This window comes from Pseudopipra pipra, chromosome Z, assembly GCF_036250125.1.
Source record: "Pseudopipra pipra isolate bDixPip1 chromosome Z, bDixPip1.hap1, whole genome shotgun sequence".
NCBI classification, from domain to species: Eukaryota; Metazoa; Chordata; class Aves; order Passeriformes; family Pipridae; genus Pseudopipra; species Pseudopipra pipra.
In genome coordinates this window covers 71641227-71663346 of record NC_087581.1, presented here as the reverse complement: position 1 = coordinate 71663346, position 22120 = coordinate 71641227, and positions in this window count along the sequence as shown.

Below are 22120 nucleotides of genomic sequence, written 5' to 3'. Positions count from 1 at the left end.
AGATTTGTTTTAAATAAAAAAGTTGAACAAGCAAAACTACCTGATGGAAACAAAATGAAAAACTGATTGCAAATTTCCCTTTTAAGAGTCCCAGAAAAATTTGGGGGTGCCAAGAAACCTTGCTATTACTGCATAAGCCATTTAAAAATTGTTTTACTTCCACCACTGAAGTTAGTACACTTTAAATTAAATGAAAAAGTAAAAATTAAGGGATAGATTGAAACAACCAAAAGAAAAAAACAAACATTATGAACATTTGTTAAAGGCCTTTACCCGTTTACTGATCTTTCCAGTCCTTTGAATTCCACATTCAGTTCATATTTGTGCCACAGACTATTTCATAAGACCATAGCTGGCTTCGAAAAAAAATCCTCATGCTAATCTAATTTGAGGACCACTGAAACAAAATGGAATTTCTGACATCACTTTGTTGAATGTTTAAATCAGTGCCCACCACTTTTGAACATCTCACCTGTAGCGTCTGTTCATGATTTCTTTATTTGAAAAACTAATTGCAGTATTTACTTTCCTCTACTCCAGATCCCTGTCTGTCTGTCTGTCTGTCTCCTCCCATACCTTCTTCCATAGTTCAGGAGGCTTAGATTCTAAAAGACCACTAAAATCTAAGTCCTCCTGAAGTTTGAAGCTTTTTCCACTGTGATCATGTAAAATTGGGTATCTAATACCTATAAAGATCTAGCTGAAGCCTGCAGGGCTAAGGGCAGTCTTTGCAGTACTGTGTGTCAAAAAGACACTTCAGTGGCACTGCAAGGTTGTGACATGGGTCTTTAAAAACAATGACAACAGTCAAGGAGTAGGTTTTTTTCTTTGGGTTCTCTTCCAGTGGTTGCTATTTGCTGCTGTACAAATGACTGATGTGGATCTTTGGTGCTCACTTTATATTCATTTCACCATTAGGACGACAATAATTCTTCCTATGAGGGAAATAAATATTGTGGTACTGGAGTAATGGAGAGGATGTCTTCTGATTCATCTTTCCAAAAAATTCTTATCAGGTTTGACAGGAGGAAGTCAAATTACTTCAAGGTGTGATGTTACAATGAGTCACTAAACAGCAACCTTGGGAGTTCATGGGGCAGGATAACTTAGAAGTGACATAATTATGGGAATTTCTTAGCAGAGAGAGTTGTTTGTACCAGTGCTGAAGGTGCAAACCTGAAGAAAGGAGGGTGGCAAAAAGTCATGAAAAGAAAGGCAAAAAATCATCAGGTCTCTAAAATAATTTTCACCAAATGACTCGAAGTTTGTAGTATAGTTGGAATTTATTTTACATTCAGCCTTTCCATTATGACTTTTCTGTTTATTTCACCTGGGATTTCAAATGTAGTTTTTGCTGTGTGGAGTCAGACCACTGTGTGAGCACACGTAGGGAGGAGATGGAAAGATCACCTTAGCTGACATCCTGATAAAGAGCTTAGGCTTCTTAATTAGGATAATATTATGCAATGTACTGCATGTCATATCTTTGACTCTCACTAGTGAGATCAGTCTACTTACATCTCAGATTGGTATTACATTCCCTGGTGACAGTTCTGAACAGATATTTGCAAACATATTTTCTTCTTTATGGCTCTGTGACTGTTAAATTAATTTTTTATTTCGGGTGCGGGTTTTCAAACCAACTGGCCTCAGATAAAGCATTTAAATGCAGTGGACTAGTTTTCAGGTGTCACAGCGGTGTTCAAGGCAGAGAAGCCTGAGTAGGTCTAGCTAAGATCATTTAAAGCATCACTGCTCCCAGCTGCTCTCCACACCTTTGCAAGAAGTGTTCACCACCTCTGCAGGGGTATCAGGTAGAGTGTGTGTCTGTTTCGAGCTTCAAGAGTACTGTGACTGCACAGCTCTCCTAGATCAGCAGCTTAAATGAACATGCTGTGCTGCAAACTGGAGTCATTAAAATACGTGCAAAAATCCTGACTTTTCTACTATTCCTATGGGAATAGTAGCAAAATCACCTTAGCCCAGTGCAGGGTATCAGTGCAGTTGAGTGCAGGGAATTATTTAGCACTGCCAGATCTTCTCTATCCACCCAGGTAACATTAATCCGGAAAAGCGAAGAGGTTGAGGGACACTAAACAGTTGGCATTTGGCGAATGTTTCCCTATTTGCAGTACAGCAATGGCAACAAAACTCTCTCCGTGAGATGTGGCTGGTGGAGGAGGCCAGCCTGCATGTGGGTGCTGCTGTCTGTGGTGATCCTGGCATCATGGAAGTGCCTGTGGTGCCTCCAGAGCCTGCAGTGCAGGACCCATGTGCCTGCAGGAGCAGTTTGCATGTGTGTTCCTGGGCTTTTGTGTGGCCTGAGATGCTGCTTCTCTCCCTGTCTGGAGACTAAAGACTTCATGTAGCTGGTGTGATACCAGGGTGAGACCAGGCCATCATTGTGTCTGTTTATGTTCTGACTTAATAAATAATTTCAAACTTGTGTGGGACAGTGAGGTCAGGGAAGGTATTTTTCACTTGTCATGTTGAGTGTGTGGGGGGGCATTACAAATGTTGCTTTGGCTGCTGTTTGACTGAGCTGCTGCACGTACATGTGAGCTCAGTGCTCAGAAAATTACAACCAGAAACATCTTACTGGCCAACTAATAAGGTCCTGTTCTGTATGGCTTCTGCCTCTAGGAAGCACCATGAAAACAAGAGAGTGTACAAACAATGTCAGTGGAATAGATATTAAAATGATGGTGGGGGGAAAAAAGGCCTTTTTGTGATGTATTCCCTTGTCCTTTATGTATTCCTTTGGGTTTGATTTTCATTAGCTGAGAAGCTTCATATGATTGCAAAGCTCTGTGGGACATAAGAAAACTAAAAGCAGTATATAGATTTGTGTTCTTGCCAGGTCTCTGCACATAGCTACTTTGTGATGATGCTAAAGTATTTTCCAAATAGGTAGCTGGGCTGTACAAATATTCTATTTCTGAGAAAAATTTTTGGTGAAATATCTAGTAAAAGATATCTGTTTCTTAAAGGTACAGTCCCGGTCCATTGCAGCTGAGACATAGGAAGGTGTACCCTGGGTTCTATCCTTCTAACCATAAAGGACTTCCAGGAAAAGATACCAGGTCCTATTTGCTGGCAAAGAGCCCCAGGGTGTAGTTTTAGCTATAGGTTGGGGTTACACTGAAGCAGTTGTTGCTGCCCTCTAGAAAGCCAGTATAGCACCAGAGTAGATGAGGTCTAGTATGTATATCAGCTAGATACAACTCAAATTCCTCAATCTTTAGTCTGTGAATTTGGGTGAAGGTGCCTCTGGAAAAAAATGGTTTCTTGCTCTCTGGCTAAGTTCCCCCTCAAATAAATAGTGAGGTTCGGGAAGTGCAGGAAAGTGAAACTTTCATGTGCATTTGCCAACTCTTGATAATTTAACACAGATGAAACCATTGTGCCCTCACACAAAAGGGTTCTGAATCTAAACAGCAATGTTAGGGGTATTTTTTTCAGCTACCATAGCATTGCCATGGATTTAATGACTTACTTGTTTTAATAAAACATGAATAAATAGCCACCACATCCAATGCAAATGACTCAATCAGAGAGCAACATTTTCTCTGCTAGTGTTTCATCAGATTTCCAATGACAGCTGGCACATAAACGATGGATTTCTCTAACACCTTCCTGCAGAAGGCAAAAGAGGAAGAACTGAATTTCAGACACAGTGATTAACTAAGGCAGACTACTCCAAAAAACTACACCCTGCCAAACAGTGATGCAAGATTCGCATGAAATTGCAGTTTGTGTGGCAGTCAGAACCTGACTGTAGGAAACCTGATAGCTGAAATGTGAGAAGAGGAATACGGAGATGGGTTTGTTATTGTTGTTGTAAACCCACATGAGGGCTGTCTGTTTTCCTTTCTCCTGTGCCCTCCTGCATGTGCACACACACACAAGACATATGACAGTAAGATAAAACGTGTTTAGCAGTTTATGTAATACTGTGCTATGCTGTGCTGGCCACCACATCCCTGTCCTGTTACCTTGCAGACTTACTGGAAGCCTTTCATCCCTGTTAAATAACAAGTGAAAGGACTGACATGTGCCTGGCCCATCTGGGCTTTATGGAGTTCAGCGTGCCCAGGGCAAAGCTAGAAATGCCTTTCAGGGGAAAATGAAGGCAACTCTTCTCAGAGACAAAGTTCTCCAAGTGCTGCAGCTGCTCTTGGGGTCACGTGACAACACTACCCTAATTTTGTCAAAACCCTTGCTAAGGAGGAAATGGGAAACTGGAATCATAGTAGATAGGACTTCAGTGTTGAACCATTTTGATTTTGCTCAAGGGTTTGTAAACTCGGATTGCTTACTTTAACTCTCTCTCGTGCTGACTTTAACACATTTATGAAAGTACAGTGGTCTTAATTCAGTATATAGTTTATATAGTTCCTCCTCTGGGTCACAGGTTGTTTCAGTAAGCTTATTGTAAATGGTATTATGGATTACTTATGGTGATAAGGTTCATCCCTATCATGGTGTTTATAGGAATCATAGCAGGTTAGCTGCCTGTAACAATGAAATGAGAACCTCAGTGCGTGCTGTTGCTTGCTCTTGCTCAGTGTCCTGTGTTAAAGGCTGATGAGAATTCGGAGTCCATCAGGCAGGACCATGGCTTTGCTTTTCCACATGTCTGTCTATGCCCCAACAGGCTGGGTCTGAGTGTACATGTTTATTGTGCTGGACTCCTTAATGAGCAGGGGTCTATTTTTGTGTTTGTAGTATGGCAGTGTTCTTGGCTCAGTTTTAGGGAATCCAAGTCCTTAATGCCAAAAAACTGACAGGGTTTTTCTGGAAACCCTAAGCAACATGTTGGCAGTCAAAATTTCACAGGCACTTTCTTTTGTAGGAGTGCTAAATATGCTTCAATGCCATACCATACAGACATACCTGGAGAATAAAAGGTGTGGCTCTCAAACTCTCTCAGTTTTTCTAACCAATATGAGCAGTTATGTCTTGGTCCTTCACTATGCTGACATAACGTGTCCTCTTTCATTTTATTACTTGATACTTTCATGCAACAAAAGACATAGTACTGTTTTGGCTGGCCTGCTACTGTACAGAGAAGAGGGATGCATTATCTTGCTAGCTGGCAGCCTGGAGGCTTCAGAAGGAGCAAGTTCCCTGATTCACTCTCTGGGATTTAAACCTGTTCATCTTTAGAGTGCAACAGTAAATATTCATAACCGGACAAATTTAATGGATTTGAGTTTTACTCTGAGTTGTGTAACAGGCAAAATGAAAGTTCAGGGCTTATCTAGAGGTTTGGCTCTGCAAGAGAGAGGATTTATTAGAAAAGCTTGTTTACATAATTTAGGCTTCCAGGACTAACTTTCCCGTTAATACAGTGAGATCAGAAAGCTTTCCAGCCCAGGAATAGTTACTTTCCAAGCCCACTCCATGATGTGGAGCACCAGCCCTCTGTCCTTCAGCTCTGGTTTAATGCACGGGGGGCATCAGGGGTCAAAAAAAGAAATGGCCAGTTGCGAAAGAGCCGGATTTTGACCGGTGAACACGGGAGGCTGAGATTTCATTCCCTCCATGCAGTCATCCTGTGCTATCTGACATGCTAATGAGCCTTGTCTGGGGGCCTCCCAGTTGCTTCCAGAAGGGCACAGAGGTCTCGCACCATCTGTCAGCTTATTCAGATGTCTCAGAGAGTCCCCAAAACCTTAAAAATTATTAGGTGGCTCTGTTTCTGCAACAAGATCCACCCAGAATGAGCAAGGTGCCTTCTAGAGTTTGAAAGTGCTGCATGTCCTTGTTTACACAGAGACACAAAAAATCAGCAACTTACTGTGTATGCATTTGGACTTAGCTAATGTCTGTATTGTATTTTTTATGCACAGATGCAAACTTGATGTGAATGCATATGCTCACAGGCCCTTTTAGGGCCAACACATAATGAATGCTGGCTTGCCACACGTGCAGGTAATTTTGGCACTTAAAAGCCAATTTGCAACAATAAAATACTTTCAAAACCAATAAAATGCTTTCATTATAATACTTCTAATGAAATACTTCATAACAGTGAAATACTTCCAACTACAAAAGAATTTTGCCTCCACAGTTGAGAAAATGTTGACCTTTTAAATCTAGGTATACTTTTTTCTCTCTCTTTTTTTTTTTTCTTCTGTGATAATGCAATTTCTTAATGTGTGTTTCTTAGCAACATAAAAAATTATTTATGTTTTTGAAGCCAACAGAACGAGGGGGCATCCTTTCCTGATGGTAGGAATGCAGTTATGAAAGACCTTATAACCTGTATTTACCAGTAAAATTACTTCTGTTCTCCTTAGACCAGTTACATCAAATCTGAATGTCACAAAATCCAACACAGTTGTTTTGGGAAGAATGATGGGAGAAAACAGCTGGCACCATGATTTCAGCTGTAAATTAACAAATACACAAAGTCTTGTGAAACTTCATGGGGATAGGCAAAACATTATTAACTTAAAATGGATTATTATAAAAAAATCTGCAAGGTTCCTTGCCCAGTGATCAATCACTGTCCAGGCTCTGTGCATGAAAAATGAATGGTTAGCTTTGAGGAAGAACTGAGAAACCTTCTCTGTGAAACCTCATGTGTGCTTTTTTTCTACAGTCCATGTCATTCCTCACCAACACTTTTCTTCTTACCTTTTAATTAAGACAAAAGAAAAGCTGACAAAATGTGAACTTCATAAATGTAGTGTGATGTATACAATTATTTTCCTCCCAGTACGTGACATATCTATCTGGGATAGTAAATGCCACCTGCCTTTAGACTGTATCTAACCAGAGCCCATTGCCTGGTTGAAAATGAAACTGTCATGCTGTGCCAGTGATGCTGTGCAGCAGTGGCTCGTGTGTGCTTACAGGAGAAACATAAAAACTACAGATTGCAGAATCAAGTGTGGATCCATTTAAGATATTAGTTGCTAAAGCAAAGTAATCTCAACAAAAGTAAGCCTTGCTGCCACGCCTCAGAGGTCCTGTGTTCCTCAGCAGTAGATAATGCTTTAATTACGTGTCCCAGCCAAAGTGCATGCAGCACAGTTAGTTGCATTTGTTGTGCACGCTTAGGACAACCTTTACCTTCCTCCGGTCTTTTCTGTCACTCTCTCACATGCCAGTAACTGTTCCCTTCATTCCTGAGGGCACACACAGGTGGAAAGAGCTGAAAAAGAGCCCTGCTTTAGTTCAGATTTGTCTTCTAGTGTCTAGAAAGAAGACTGTAGCTATCAATTTATGATTAAGAGACTCCTGAAGAAAATGGCCATCCTGCCCTACAGACACCTGTGCTGATTATGAATACGAAAAGCATTTGATTCAAAAGTACACTTTTTTATGAGGAAGGGTGTTCAGATTCATTATACTTTTGAAGAAGGAGGAAAACAGTACTATCAGTTTAACATACAGGGCAAATGGAAACTTTTGTCTTTAGTTGCACCAAAATACAGAATTTACTGGAGTTAGCCAATGTCATCTATCATGCCTTTGACAGATAGATGTATAGACTATGAAGTATAGACTATGAAGTATTTCACCCCTTTTATAGCTTGGTAACTGGATTGGTTCAGCTGATTTTGCCTGCTGAACTTCTCATTTTGCTTGTGAGAAGGCAGGAGTCCAAGCTTTGTAGAAGAAGGTCCACAGCCTGTGACCCATCCTCAAGTATACCTGCTCCCTTTTATCTTCTGACAAAACAATGTGTTAACAGCAGGAAGGAGTCAGTGTATAAAGCCTGGGTATAGAATTATAATGACCATTTAATTTCCAGCAGTGTGCTTGGCTTTCCAAGGGATCAAAATCTCTAATTTCAGTGAAGAACACAGAGAGGCCTGAAGTGACTAGCCTTTACAAATCAAGCCATTTGTTCCAGTTTCAAATGCTGCTAATATTCTTCCATGCTAATGGCATTTCTTCTCAGCCACCTGTTAGAAAGAGCCAGGAATATGCACAGCGTTTTCCTTTGGTGCAACCACTGTCAATGGGCCCCATTGTTACCAAAGGGATGATTTCTGCTTTATCACCTACCATGCAAACGAACGCCGATCAGTGTCGCAGAGGCACAACTGGGAAATTGTTTCCTTGGCAGGCGCCCAAAATTAACGTTTTCATAATTGTTTTCTTCCTTTCTCAGTTGTCCTGGTTTTATAACTGGGCGTTTCACGCTCGCTTTCAATGCAAGTGAAAATGGGTCGGTCAGATAAAGCTGCCTAAGTGACCACCACGAATGTTTAACTCACGGTGAGTTAAACGCGTTGTTGGTGCGAAAATGACAGCTTAAAGGTGTTTTGCTTTTAAAAAACGTGAAGGCATCAAGGTAAAGAATGTTTCCAAAGAAGTACCAGCTCTCCTCCCCCTAGAAGAAATCTTTGCACTCTCAGGGGCATCCCAGCCTTTTGGACGGGAGGGTGACTACACGTTCCCAGCACCAGAGGAATGATCAGAATGGCTCAGCCACTTGCAGGATGTTTGATGGAAAACATCACGTTTGTAAAGAAGGGAAGAAATTCTGACCAGAGGAGGGGCTAAAAGAAGAAGAAAAGAAGCCCAGGCTTCTGCTGCAGGATCTAAGTCTGAATTATTGCATGTGTTTCCACTGACAGGGCCCGACTCGGCCTGGTGCCTTGACACGGGGAGCACTCTTGGCCCCATGGTTCTATAACACTTAAGGAATTTTTAGCCCCTAAATTAAATGTTGGGGGAATATTTAGTTTTCTCACTCATAATATAGCAGCGAATCAGTTATTATTGGTTCTCAGTTGCATGTAGAAACCATAGATTTTACGTATCATCCTCTTTTGTTCACTTCTTTTATTCATTTTTTAACCAAGAAAAATGGAGGCAATGAGTATTCTTTAAATGACTGGGGGAAGACACTCATACCTTTGGTCCATTCTGGTTAGGAAAGTACAAGATGTGTGAGACCAGGTGCTATGGGAGTCAGGTTTGTTTTTGAGATGCTGTGAATAAAAGATATACATTGATACTAGAAGGTGGAACAAGTATAGGAAGTCAGAAGGCAACACATAACATGCATGAATTTGAGTGTTTGTTGACTTCTGATCCCTATAAACATTCGTAATTTGCTTCTAGATTATAACATATAAAACATCCCAGAAAAGTGGGGTTTATTAATTTGCAAAATAAATCACATCTTGGTGCATTTTTACAATAAGCATGTTATGAAATATTCTATTTTATGAGATTCAAAACATACAGATTTTTCATTAAAATACCTACTACACTATATAATTACTTTTGTTTCAATGAATTAGACATATTTCACCTGCCATTTCATCCTTGTTTAGTGACTTTTCCCTGTATAAAATGAGCTGCAGAAATACAGTGCCTCCCAAGACTCTTAAAGAAGCATTAAAAACATAAAAATAACAGCTCCTTGGGGCCACATGGAAACATCCTGCTACTTTCAGCCCTTGATGCAATTTTCCTTTGAGAGGTCTTTGCTGTCCATAAGATTTTTCTCTAATGAACTGTCAGGGCTGGATTCCACTTGTCTATGAAGATGCCTAAATAAAGACCTGAGTTCAATAATTTTGATGAAGATGGAAATGCATTTCCTCTTTCTGATCATCTTGGACTCAATTGTCAAAGTAATAGCAAGTATTTCTTAAGGGATTTCACTAGGTTTCAGCTCCATAGCAAGTGATACCTCATCTCAGACCTTTTATGTTGGCACGAAGGGAATGACTCACAACAGGCAGAAATGTGGATATGGGTAAGGTAGATACAGAACGTGGCCAAAACAGGACAAGAATGGTGGTGAAGGCCATGCTCTGTGCAAGCCTTATGTGCTATTGCACCATCTCAGGTGCTGCCAGCTGCTTCCCTGCTCATGGCACGAGGGGAGCAGCAACAGTTTGCTGGCTGTTACTCTATGAGACCGTGCTTTTATCACTAGCCAAGCATGAGGTCAGAAACGGCTTGTGTGGTGGTGACAGTGTTCACCCATTTTAGTGGTGCCACATCACAGGGAGTACAAACCTGACAGGGTCATGGCATTCTCCTTCTACCCTCAGTGAAGATCGGTCTCTTGCCTTGCTAGCTGTGTGGGTCCCCCAGCAAATGGCAGGACAGGCACGGAAAAAGTGGTTTGCAGTCACATTCTGCGTGTGGGGCGCGGGGGCCACCTCTGTTTTCACGAGCCTGCTCTGCGGGGCAGCTTTTGGAGTCGTGTGCTTCAGGTCAACAGCTCTCCAGGGCTTCCACAAACACGGACACTGGGCACGTTGCCATTCCTGTTTGGCCTCTCAAGCAAAGCTTCCCACAGGATGCAGAGGGTCAGATTGCTAATGAGTGCTTGTGCAACTCAAGGAAAGCACCTGAGTTAGACACCGAGGCTGTGGTAATTGCTTTGAAGTCAGCTGTCATCCTTCATGCACATATTTTTTTTGCTAGTAGTCACTGATGTTAAGTAAGGAAAGCAAGTGGTTACAGACTTGCTCTTCAGTGATGAGCCTGGAGTTGTTCCCACGTAAACTCTTAGTCCTGGTGCTTGCGCTGATTCCCCCGGGTGCACTCAGATCTTTGGATCTGACTGCCTGACCAGCACCAGGAAACAATTGTTAATGTTAGCTTAACTTCCTTTTGGCCTTGATCCCATGAGCCTAAAAAACCAAACCCAAAACCAAACCAGAAACAAAACAAAAGGACGGAAAAAAGTGTAGTAGGAATATTTAGGCTCCAGAGGTAAACGTAAAACTGTCTTTGAATGTTGTTGAAAATGAGTGCTCTTTGGAGATACAGAGCCAGAAAGAATTCAGAGGAGGTTATGAAAGAGAGTGGCTTGGGGAAACTCACCTGCCTTGTTTGATGTTGCTTGTCAAACACACAGTGGCCCTGTTTGAAGTGGCAGGAAGCAGGGAAAAGCCTGACTTGACTGGCAGGGGCTGCAACCCAACACCTGCAGACCGGCAGATACAGGGACCAGCAGCTGCCTGCTGTACCCCATCCCAGCTTCCCATCTGGTCAGGAATTCCCACTGCAACCTTCCAATAAAAGGCTGCTCTGGAATTCACGGCTGGAAGGGGGAATCCTGGAGAGATGTTACTTCTGATTCAAAGCACCAGGGGGTGCTGAAAAAAAAATCCCGGATAGGGCTGAGGGAAAGAAAGGGTTTTGGGGAAATCTCTGACCTGACAATGCACTGTCTCTGGGTGCATGTGCATTTAGGGAAGGCAAAACACCAAACTTATCCCTTGCCCTGATATCTGCAAGGATTTGTGCCAAACAGGTGACAGAAAAAGTCCCTCATGTAAATGTGGCACATCTACTGGCTGACATCTGCTGGAGTAAACAAGGATCATATTCAAAGTGTGTGCATGCACCAATTTGAAATCAAATCTTTGGAAGCTTGGAGCCAATTGCACTTGAGATTGATTTGAATCTAGGTCACGAAATTTAGGGTACAGGGTTTCTTTTCCTAATGCCATGCCTAAAATCACTGTTGATGTACTGTGCAGAGGAGTATGAACAAAATCTGAAGGCTCTGAGTCTGCAGGATGTACATTCATTTTTATTGTGTTTGCAAGGCCCTCCATGAGATTGTATAATGTGGCATACGTGGCTGCCAGCTTTATATTAGGAACTGCAGATAATTTAAGGTCACACAAATATTTCTTAATGAATCTTTGCAAATGGAAGCAGTGGTATTTTTAGCTTTTAGACAAAAACTTGTGAGGCCTACTAATTTCATTTTTTGGTTTTAATGCTCATGAGTACTTGCTAAACCCATTTGGAAGGTCTCTTCCCAGTTTCTTTTTTTTCTTTTCCTTTCCTTTTCTTTTCCTTTTCTTTTTAATGGGGATTTCCTTGTTCTTGAAATCACGTACTAGGTTTCCAAAACGAGTTCTGAGAATAAAAGCTAATCTGTGGGGCTGTAAGGGGAAAATTAGAAGGAACAGACAAAGATATATTTATTCACACTCATGATGTTTAAAGTCAGAATAAGACCCAGATTTTTAAAAGTGTTCAAATATCCAGCCAATCTAACAGTTTGGGAAGAGCAGCTTTAACAAAATTCTTTGATCACCTGTAAAGTGACTAATCTTTTTAGTTGGAAGTTCCTGGAAGTATTGCTGCCAATAAATATTAATTCCAAAAAGATTTCTAGAGCTGATTTATTTTGTAAAGTTGAAAAATGGCTGATGGTTTAGCACAAATTTCAGATTGAGCTGGACTAATTGAAAATAATTATGAGTGTGTGCTTGCATTGCTACTGTAAGTCTTCTCTGGCAAGCAGTAGTATTAACATGTTTCTTATTATTAAATTAGAGAGTTGGCCCCACAACTAATGCAATTGCACTGCTTGAGACCTCTGCAGTCACTTGCTGTAAGACAATGTATGAGTTCAGGAATTATTACAAGACATGGACTCAGGGTATTAGCCTTGGGCTAAGAAGCCTGTCAGAGCATGATTAAATGTTCCTGTAATTTTCTGTCATTTAACAATAGGTGTATTTCTGTGCAATTTTGTAAGAGCAGGGCCTGTACCTTTGACATGTGTGAAACCTGCACCTGTCAAAATCTTTCTTTCTTGTGGAGTGCAACAATTTGGGAAAATGAATAATACTGGATTTCCTGTCAAAATCTTGGGTGCTTTGGTGTGAAGTGGAAGTCTGAGTACTATTTTATTAACTTACAGCATTTGTAAAAAATATCTGTGCATGCCTTCTCTTTTGCCTTCAAGACATCTGTGTTCTGTGACACTGATTTCATGGTGATTCCCTTACCCTGATGGTCAAGGAGAGACCCACAGGACCAGCCTAGATATGTGCCTCTTAATCAACACTCATCTTAATCACTCCATACCAGTTCCTGGCTTATCATGCTGCAAGCTTGGGAATGTCTGCCCTGGCTCCTGCACCTGGAGCCACAGTGAGATGGCAAGAGCACTGAGTTCACATCACCCCTGGGATGCCCAGTTGTGAGCTGAGTTTTTGGCATGGAAATTTAATCCCCTATCTCTGCATACATGCTTGTGCATGCTTGTGCATGATCATAGGCATGTGATGAACTCCAGGTCCATGTAGTAAACTACACCAGCTGCCACTGAGTATTTTTTTGAACTGGGGCTGTGACATAAGAGGAGACAAATGATTTGAGCATTTTTCTCTAGTTTTCCTTTGATGTGGAATATTATTTTAAAGAAAGCAGCCAGTCTTAGGCACTTAAAATATGAATATGTTATTTGCAGGCATAGAACCCTTGTGTCATAAAACATCATTTACAGACCACTGGCTTCACTTTGCAATCAGGTGACAGTTGTCCGAAAGGTTTTCTATTCACTGTGTGCTGTGACCTGCAGCCAAACAGTTTCAGTTCTTATATTTGAAGGTTTGAAGGAGGTTGGTCATTTCAACCAGTGCTCGAACAAGAGTTCTTCATGCCACATGTTCGCATGCACGCTGCTGGTGCTGCATGCGTAGGAGGTGTGAAGGAACAGGGTGGCCGAGTGTCAGCATGCCCTTCAGAGGGGAGTGCTCTGGCAGATCACCCAGGCCAGCTGGAGAGCACTCTCTGTACCCGTTCTGGCATTCAGTTTCAAAAACAGCAGGCTTTAGAGAATAAACAAGCTCAAATCAAAATCAGGTTTTACTTGCTTCTGCAACCTGCAGTGATGTTTCATTCTCTAAACGTGGGGGGGGTTTTGCCTGAGCAGCAAAGCATTCCCTGTGGCCATGTGCCATAGAGGGGGAATGAGGCAGATTGGCTCCCTGTTGGCACTGCACCATAGGTGTGTGCATGGCACACTATTATGTCTAGTTCTAGGCAGTTTAGAATGTGAATTTGTACTTGAAATGCAGAAAAAAAAGTATTGCTGCTCTGCGAAGTCAGTAAAAAATTATTACATAGAATTGGAGAATGGTTTGGGTTGGAAGGGACCTTAAAGATCATCTACTTCTAAACCCACTGCCATGGGCAGGGACACCTTCCACCAGACCAGGCTGCTCAGAGCCCCATCCAGCCTGGCCTTTAACAATCTCAGGGATGGGGTATCCACATTTCCTCTGCATGTGCCAGTGCCAGTGCCTTGCTAGCATCACAGTAAAGAATTTCTTCCAGATATATTTAATCTAATATAATCTAGTCTAATCTAAATTTCCTCTTTCTCACTTTGATAGGTTTTGTTGAATGTAATCTCTGAAGTCAATTATTTGTAATAAACAAATAGCAAAATCACTGAAGTGCCAACAAGCTTCAAGTGTAGAATTAAACTGACACTGTCAAAAAGTAACAGCTCTCTAAAATGACATGGACTTTAATGTGTAGGAATTAGGGTTATTGTATTAAGAGAAGGCAATGCATCAATTTCTGCATGTAAAATCTTGAAGAATGTGTAGTCAGTGTAAGTGTGGCATAGCGTGTTTAGTACTGCCATTGCCAAAGGTGATGCTGCTCCTGGTTTGAAGGGTTATTTCAAAGGAAGGGTTATTTGAAGGCTTTTCAGGGTTATTGCAAAGGAATCAATTTATCCAGCAATAAAATGCAGTGCTTCCAAGGACAAAAGGTGACCAGCATGACCACTAAAAGGAACATGGTGTAGGTGCATCAGAAAATCAGCCCTTGTGGGTCCTTGCAGCTGTGCCACACTCTGTTTACCTCATTAATTCCAGGTGCAACAATCAGCACCTGAATAGACAGAAATCTTTCCAGACTCAGAGTCTAGACCATGAAGCACAGAGGTTTTCTGCACGCAGTTGACTCTGCAGGGAGAACACAAGTCAGATGACAGGATAGTTTCCAAACTGGCACCTGGCCAAGGTGCTGGAGTTAATAAACTTACTTTGGCTGGAGAAGAAAAAAAAAAAAAGCATTACAGGAACCTTTAAGGGAAGTTTTCATTCATTACTTGCCCAAATTCCCCTGCTGCTGCTGCGTGGTGCCAGGTGGTAGTGCTGAGGATAAGCCTGCCACGTGTTACCCCTGCACCACAGCCAGCCTGGCCGGTGCCTTCCAGAGGAGAAGCTGCCCCTTCGCTCCATTTCTGAGGCAGCTGGAAAGGCTTTTGAATACTCTGATTCATCAGCAGAGTTTCTGATGTATGGACAGGCCTTTTTCACTCAGTTTCCATTGATGCTGGGCCACTTGCCCCCTGGGAATGGACACCTACTGTACCTGGCACTCCTAGAGATGCAATTTTCTACCTTTGTGAGGAGACATGGGCAAACCACTGCTTCAATATTCAGATAAAAGGGGCAGTTATTTAGACAAACTAACACCTTGCAGGGCACTGGCATTTGGCTCAGCCTGCCTACTTTTCTATACTCCAAAGAGGAATGGATAGAAACCAAGGGGCCTTTGTTTAATATTATTCGGAAAATGAAGGAATGAAAATTAAATGTAACTAACACAAGGACATGAAAGTAATTGTCTAATAAAACCCAATTTGTGGTGCGAGTGAGTCATTAATAGGTTCACTTGCAAACCGGAACAAGATGACATGAAATCAATTTGCTTCTTTTTGGTTTGCATTTATAATAAACTCACAAAGCTCACTGCTCCTGACAACTACGCTGATTTTTCTCTTGAGATGCACTGTGATGTTTTAGTTACACGGTAAATTTTAGCACATGTGCAGATCAGTACTAGTAAAAAATAGAAAAACGGACTGGGTTTTTTTGCCTTTTTTTTTTTTTTTCAGTGTGAAAGTACATAAACAGGAAAAAAAAAAAGGTATGTTTTTCCTTGTTAGCAAAAAACACACTGCTTTTTATGTTGAAGAAAACTGACCGTATGAATAATATCCCTTGAAGTCTTACCACAGCATGTGAATTTGCGATTTCTAGTTTTGAAACCTTTAATTCCCCATTTCCAGAGAGGTGGAAGACCTCAATTTCCTTCTTTTTCAGAAGCACGCCAGGGCTGTTCTCACGGCAGTGTTTGATGTCTGTTTATCTACCACTCCTAAAAAAGCACAACCCACTTCAACTGGACTGAGGTTTGCAAATGAGCACTCACTTTGCAGCATCAGGCCTGTTTCCAATTGACTTACACTTTAGAGACACAGTCAGAAGGCACAGCTCTGAAAGTCTCTAACCACATCAGAAGGAGAGGAAATGCATGTGCAAAGCCTCTAGTGCTTATGTGAGATACACAGGCTTGTAACAGTGTCCCTTCCATTTTACACCCTGCTTCACCAGCCAGTTTTGGACCAATAGTTATGTATAATGAACAAAACTGTCACAAGGCTACTTTGGCTGTCTTGGACTAATATGTTTTTGCAGCTATCTGTAGTCAGCTGGGAGATTTTTGTGCGACAAGATGTTGAAATGCCTTTTGTGTGGTGTGGGTTGTAGGGTGATGTAGAAGGGGTAAGAACCAATTGACTGAAGTATATTGGGGTAGAGTTTATAGCATCATTAACTGTATTTTATGTCTGAGGACTACTTGATGTGAAAGATGGGAAAAGTACCCAAAGAGACAGCTTTTTTTAAAAATATGTCGAAGATGCAGGTTCAACCTACGGCAATGTGGAAGGCTGGAAATTGTAGCAAGTAGATCATCTAAATCTTTACTAAAAAGGGGAGATATAAGAGCTGCAAACATATGCAGGCTACTAAGAATAAGTATGAGAGAAACGCATGAAAAGTTAGAGGTGAATCGAAGATGGTCATGCATGGACTGAGGCAAGAGAACTGAAGAGTCTTCCATAAGGGCAGTTCTAGTAAGAGGCAGAGTGAGAGAAGCTGTAATACATCATTGGGTGGGAAGGAAAAGCTAGATGGTGCTGACAAAGCTAAAATATTTGTTGCTTGTTATGGTTCCCTCTTTACCAAAAAGGCCAGCTGACTCAGCAGTAGAGAAGCAAGAGCTGAGGACAGACTAAACCAGAAAATATTTAGCTAAGGCAGAGATTTCAGTTTCTCTGGACCTGACTTGAACCTGGAGGACTGGCTGAGGCCAGCACAGAGCCACAACTTCAGGAATGTCTGTTCTTGTCTCAGGAAGGCAGGGGACTGTAACAGGTAATGGCAGTGCACAGTTTTAAGACAAGACAAAGAGGAAGAGACTGGCATTATTGGCTCTGACTGTAATTTCAATTCCCAGAAAATACTGGAACAAATACTCAGACTGTTAGAAAATACACAGAAAATAAATATGGGGATGAAAACATGGAGAATGAATGTTCTCAAGACAAACAATTTCAAATTTGTCTAATCTTCTGCCCTGACAGCACGACAGGCTTTGTGCAGTCAGCATTCTTGATAGGACTGCTTGATATGCAGGTGACACTCCCACAGACAAGTTGAGGGGACAGAACATGGAAAAACTGCTCCCAAGTGAGTGCTCAAAGCCAGGTTCAAAACATACTGATCAGCTGCTTTGTGTTGAGCCACAAGAGTGTGATTTTTTCACAGCTCACCCTGCTTCTTAATCTCTTCAGTATTTCTCTGAGTCCCTTGTAAAGTGGAGTAGAGAGCATGCTGGATGGGTTCAAGTGGTACTCCAGTGAGAAGAGACAGAGCTTCACTGAAGGATAAGAGTAGAGCTTGATACTGTGGTGGCAAACTGGATAAGGTTTTGAAAAATAAGTTGCAATTCATTAACGACACTGTAGTCAGTAAGCATGTGGCAGTAGCCACGTGGAACAAACCCAGAATTTATTCCACGTGAGCAAAATCAGTAACAAGCAATCCTTTGGAAAAGTTCTAGCCATTATAGTAGATCACACTCCGAAGACAAGTCAACAATGTCATCTTCTTGTATAAAAGATAAGCATCACATGGAAATATCTGACCACATCTGGTCAGATAGCTGCACACAGATAGCTGTGTTCAACCCACAGCTGACCTGATTTGGACACTGGACTTCCACAAATAGATAACCACGTATATAAAATCCAAGGTACAGCAATTAGAAGGGTCAAAGGTCTAGAAAATAACGCCACTGAGGACAAATTTATGGAACTGGAAACTGGAGAGGAAAAAAAAAGACTAAAAGGGAACTTGATAACGATTCTTAAGCATATAGGATGTAGCTTCACAAAAGAAGGAATTTGTTCTTCAGGCCTACTTGTGCTAGAAAATTTATGAAATTGTAGTAGATACTTGACAGCAGCAAGTTCTAGCAAAGACTACTACCAGTATGAGACAATGAGCTGAGTCTACTAACACCTTGAGAGAGGAATCCCTTGGGGTATTTAAGAATGTCACAAAAATCTTTACACCTAGAAGAAGAGAGGAGGTGGCCTGCAGGATCCCTTGGCACAGAATTAATACCTTTGAAACAAATGAAACAAAATTTGTACTGGAACTGTAGATAAATCGATCAATATACACACTTTCTGCATTACAAATGGCCCCCCCCTCACTGGCAACTGTTTTTTTGACATCACTTGCAGTTCTTTTTCCTGTGTTAAGAATTTTCCTACCATGTGACTCAAAAAAAAATAAAATAGAGGCATGTTCAGAGGTCCTTTATTTACCCGTTTAATCATCCTTCTTTCCATGTCTGAGGACTATATGGACACCACACAAGTATGAGAGTTTGTCCTCTGCAATCTCATCAGTAGTTTTCTGGAGGTTCCCTGTAGACTGTAGGCTACAACAAAACAGTCTACTGTTTTATGTATTCCTATAGAAAGAAATACCAAAGATAATATGACTGTGTGCTCAGAGCCATGAATAGCAAATTTCCTTACTGATAAGTTTTGAGCTAAGCTCATCTTTAGGATGAACCAGAAATTTTACCATACCTCTAGATACAGCTACTAATATTTACACTGCCACATTATCCCTAAGTTTCAACAAAAAGCACATTCAGAAGAGGTGCCAAATGTGGGCTAGCACCTTCTGCAAAGCTGATGTACTTTTTTCCCAAGCCATCAAAACACTGTATGATTTGCAGATCCAGTGATTAAAAGTACTTGATAAAAGCAAGGGTCAACCTTTAATAGGCTATCAGAGCATCACTTCTGAAACTGGTTGCTTATCCTATCTGATTTGTACAGATTTGTGTGTGCTACTCATGAAGATTTGGACTATGATAAGACAACTGTAGTGATTTATTTTTTTTTTCTTTATCAGGGGATAAAATATTGAGACAGATTCAGCCTGTTTTTCCAAGATGTTCTCCACCTGCAAAAGCTACCTCCACTTCTGGCTCTTGCCAAGGGGCTGGGAAATCAGAGTGAGCAGGGTCGTGTTTATTTATGCTGAATTTAAGTCTTAGCTGACTTCTGTGTGTAAAACCATCAAGTTCCTGTCCATTCCAAGTCACATATGCATATGTGTCATAATGTTGGTGTTTGTTTTTTTTTTTTTTCCTGCATCTTTCTATTTTCTTAGGAAAAGGATAGGAAAGGCTCTATTAACCAGTAAGGAACTGCAGGTGTTTTCTCCCTGACTCTTACCCTCATCGGGGCCTCTCCTTCCTTGTGAGTAACCATGAGGATTCCTCTTGAATTGCATAATGTACTGCATAGTCCTGGACTCAGCTGACAGCTAGGGTAAGGTCACTGGCAGGCTCCCAGTAGGCTTGCTTAGAGGAAGTCTTTGCTGTTCTAGCGCTGTCTAAAGCAGCTGCAGATTTAATTGGAAAATTTGCAGGGAAGTTTTTAGTTCTGGTGGGAAGAATAGCTAATTAGCCTCACAAAGACCACTGTCAAGTAAAGTCGTCCTAAAGATGCATTTCCTGTCAACTCAATAAGCACAGTTAAATTCTTGAAGGTAGCTACGGTTTTATTTACAGGCTACTGCACATCATGATGTCATAGGGATGCTTGGGGTAGGTGTGGTCCAGTGCATGTGAAAAGTTTCTCTCTTTATCTCAGGTATAGTTATGAGATAAACACATTAGATAAGCAAGATAATTTTTCTTAGGGACAATTGCAGCATAAGATGCAGCAAACTGAGGAAGAGTTCGGACTAAGTTGCCATACATTGAACAACCTCTCTCATAAAAGCCTGTGAATTTTATTGAGCAATTAATTCCTTTGACATATGTTGCCTTGCTGTTATGAGTAATGAGCAATATTTGGTCTAGAACTTCAAGATCTCGTGGTTTTGAGATGGATTTAAAACATGCAGCAAGTTTGCCCTTTCTGGTTTTAGCTTGTGTTTCAGCCCTGTCCAAAGTCCAGTAATGTAAAGAGGTTCATTTGTGCTATTGGCTTGTGGCTTACAAACAAAAACTAAAAGAAGACTAAGCAGACAAGAATATGCACATTCTTAAAAAGAATTAATCTGAGCTGCAGGGACTTTTCATGAAGTACTTTGTCTTCATGATCTAGAAAGAGCCCAAACCTGACCTGCTTCCCATTACAGGTCATGGTAGTTCAGTTCTGAACAGACCAGGGAGGGAGTCAGTCGTGCTGCAGCATGGGGGCTGCAGCAGTGGTCTTAATCCTAAACTACTCTTATCTCCCTAACCTCCCCTCAGATAAGTTTAAACTGAAAAACAAAGAACACAGGCCAAAGAATATGTAAGTAGGAGTGGAGGTTAATAGCTGAGTGTCCTTACTATTGCAAAGCAATCACATATCGTGGCTTGCACAAGAAAGTTGTCCTAGTGAGGTTTAACCTCATAAGTTCCTTGTGGGTGACTAAACATGAAAGTCTGCCTTTTTTTTTTTTTGCTTTAGCTCTATTTACTGTTATCTTCAGTCATGTTGCTGAGCTGTTACATGATGTGGGTGATGTAATTGGGATTGCATCAGGATCACATGAGCCTGGAGACACAGACTGTAGGAAAACAGGAATGGGCTGAGTCATGCTGTGCAATATCTTCTGCACAGGAGGGGCAGGGCTAAGCATCAGCCCCAGGTCTGGCCCTCCTGCAGCTCCAAGTCATCCTCCCTAAATATCACTGAGTTCACACATACCCTTCCCAGCAGCTGGGCTGTCAAGACTGGGAAACCTGAAGTGTCTCATGAATCATCGACGCTCAATCCACTCAAAAGTTTATTCCCACTGAAAGCTCTAGGACTCTGAAACAGCAGACAGCATGGTGGGAACTCCAGGCTGCCAGGGTTAATTTCCTCTTTTCCTACTAGTTTGCATCACAGTTCTTGTGGGAGATTAGGGAAGTCCAGGGAGGGAATCGAGAACTTGGAGGGCTTAAATTTGTGAAAGGATTAGACTGGATGCAGGGTGGAAGGAGCCATAGCAAACATTTGTCCTGAAACAGATGTTTGAAAGGTGGAGAAAAAGAAGTGTGAATTCTTGAGCTGGAAAGAAAATCACAATCCCAGAATAATTTTCGAAGTTGTCCAGTGGAATACAACAATTAAGTTCGAAGAATCATCTGAAGTACATTATATTTGTTATTAACTGTTAGAACAATAAGAACGACATTTTGCCACTTTATAGCACTGAGAGAAGGCATCAACACTTTACACACAACATCAGACACACATCTGCCAGGGGCTGCTAAAGGAGCAGGCCATGTCCCCACTGATAGTGGCAGGTGGGTGAGGAGGTGGTGGCCACAGCAAGCCTGTGCAGCTCATTCACTGAGGCTGGGTTGATCCCAGACAGGAAGGCTCAGTGTCCCTGCAAAGAGCTTGAAGCCCCAATTTCAGCCATGAAGGCAAATCTTGAGGGAGGGATGGAGAACGCAAGTTTCAACAGAATATTCACGGACATCTGTCTTGGTTTAATGACTGTATGTGTATGTATGTTCAGGAGGTTGAGACCTCCCACGGGATGAACCCTTCCCTTTTCACTTCCCTTCCCCAATACAGAGAGGGCATAAATTACGAGGAGTCTGAATGAGGATCACGGGATCGGTCTTCCCCCAGATCCAGCTCGGACGGGGGCAGTTCCCACGCTCCGAGTTACGTGGTGGTATGAAATATTCATCACTGAAATCCTTCCCATTTAACTAAAACTACAACAACATCATCCATCTGGGCAACGTTAAGCCATAGCTGCTTGGGAAGCCCTAAAAGGATAGAGGAAATGATAGCTGTAACATCTGTAAACAGGAAAAGACTAAGTATGTCTGAAGCCATTAGTATCTTGCCAAGCTGGAGGAGGGAGAGATAAGTCTGGTAGACACGAAAAAGAGAAATCTAGACTTTTTTTATTTTTTTTTTATTCTGTTTTTTTTTTTGGTTTTTTTTTTTCTTTTTTGGTCCCAAAGAGGGTTCTTTTGGGAAAAT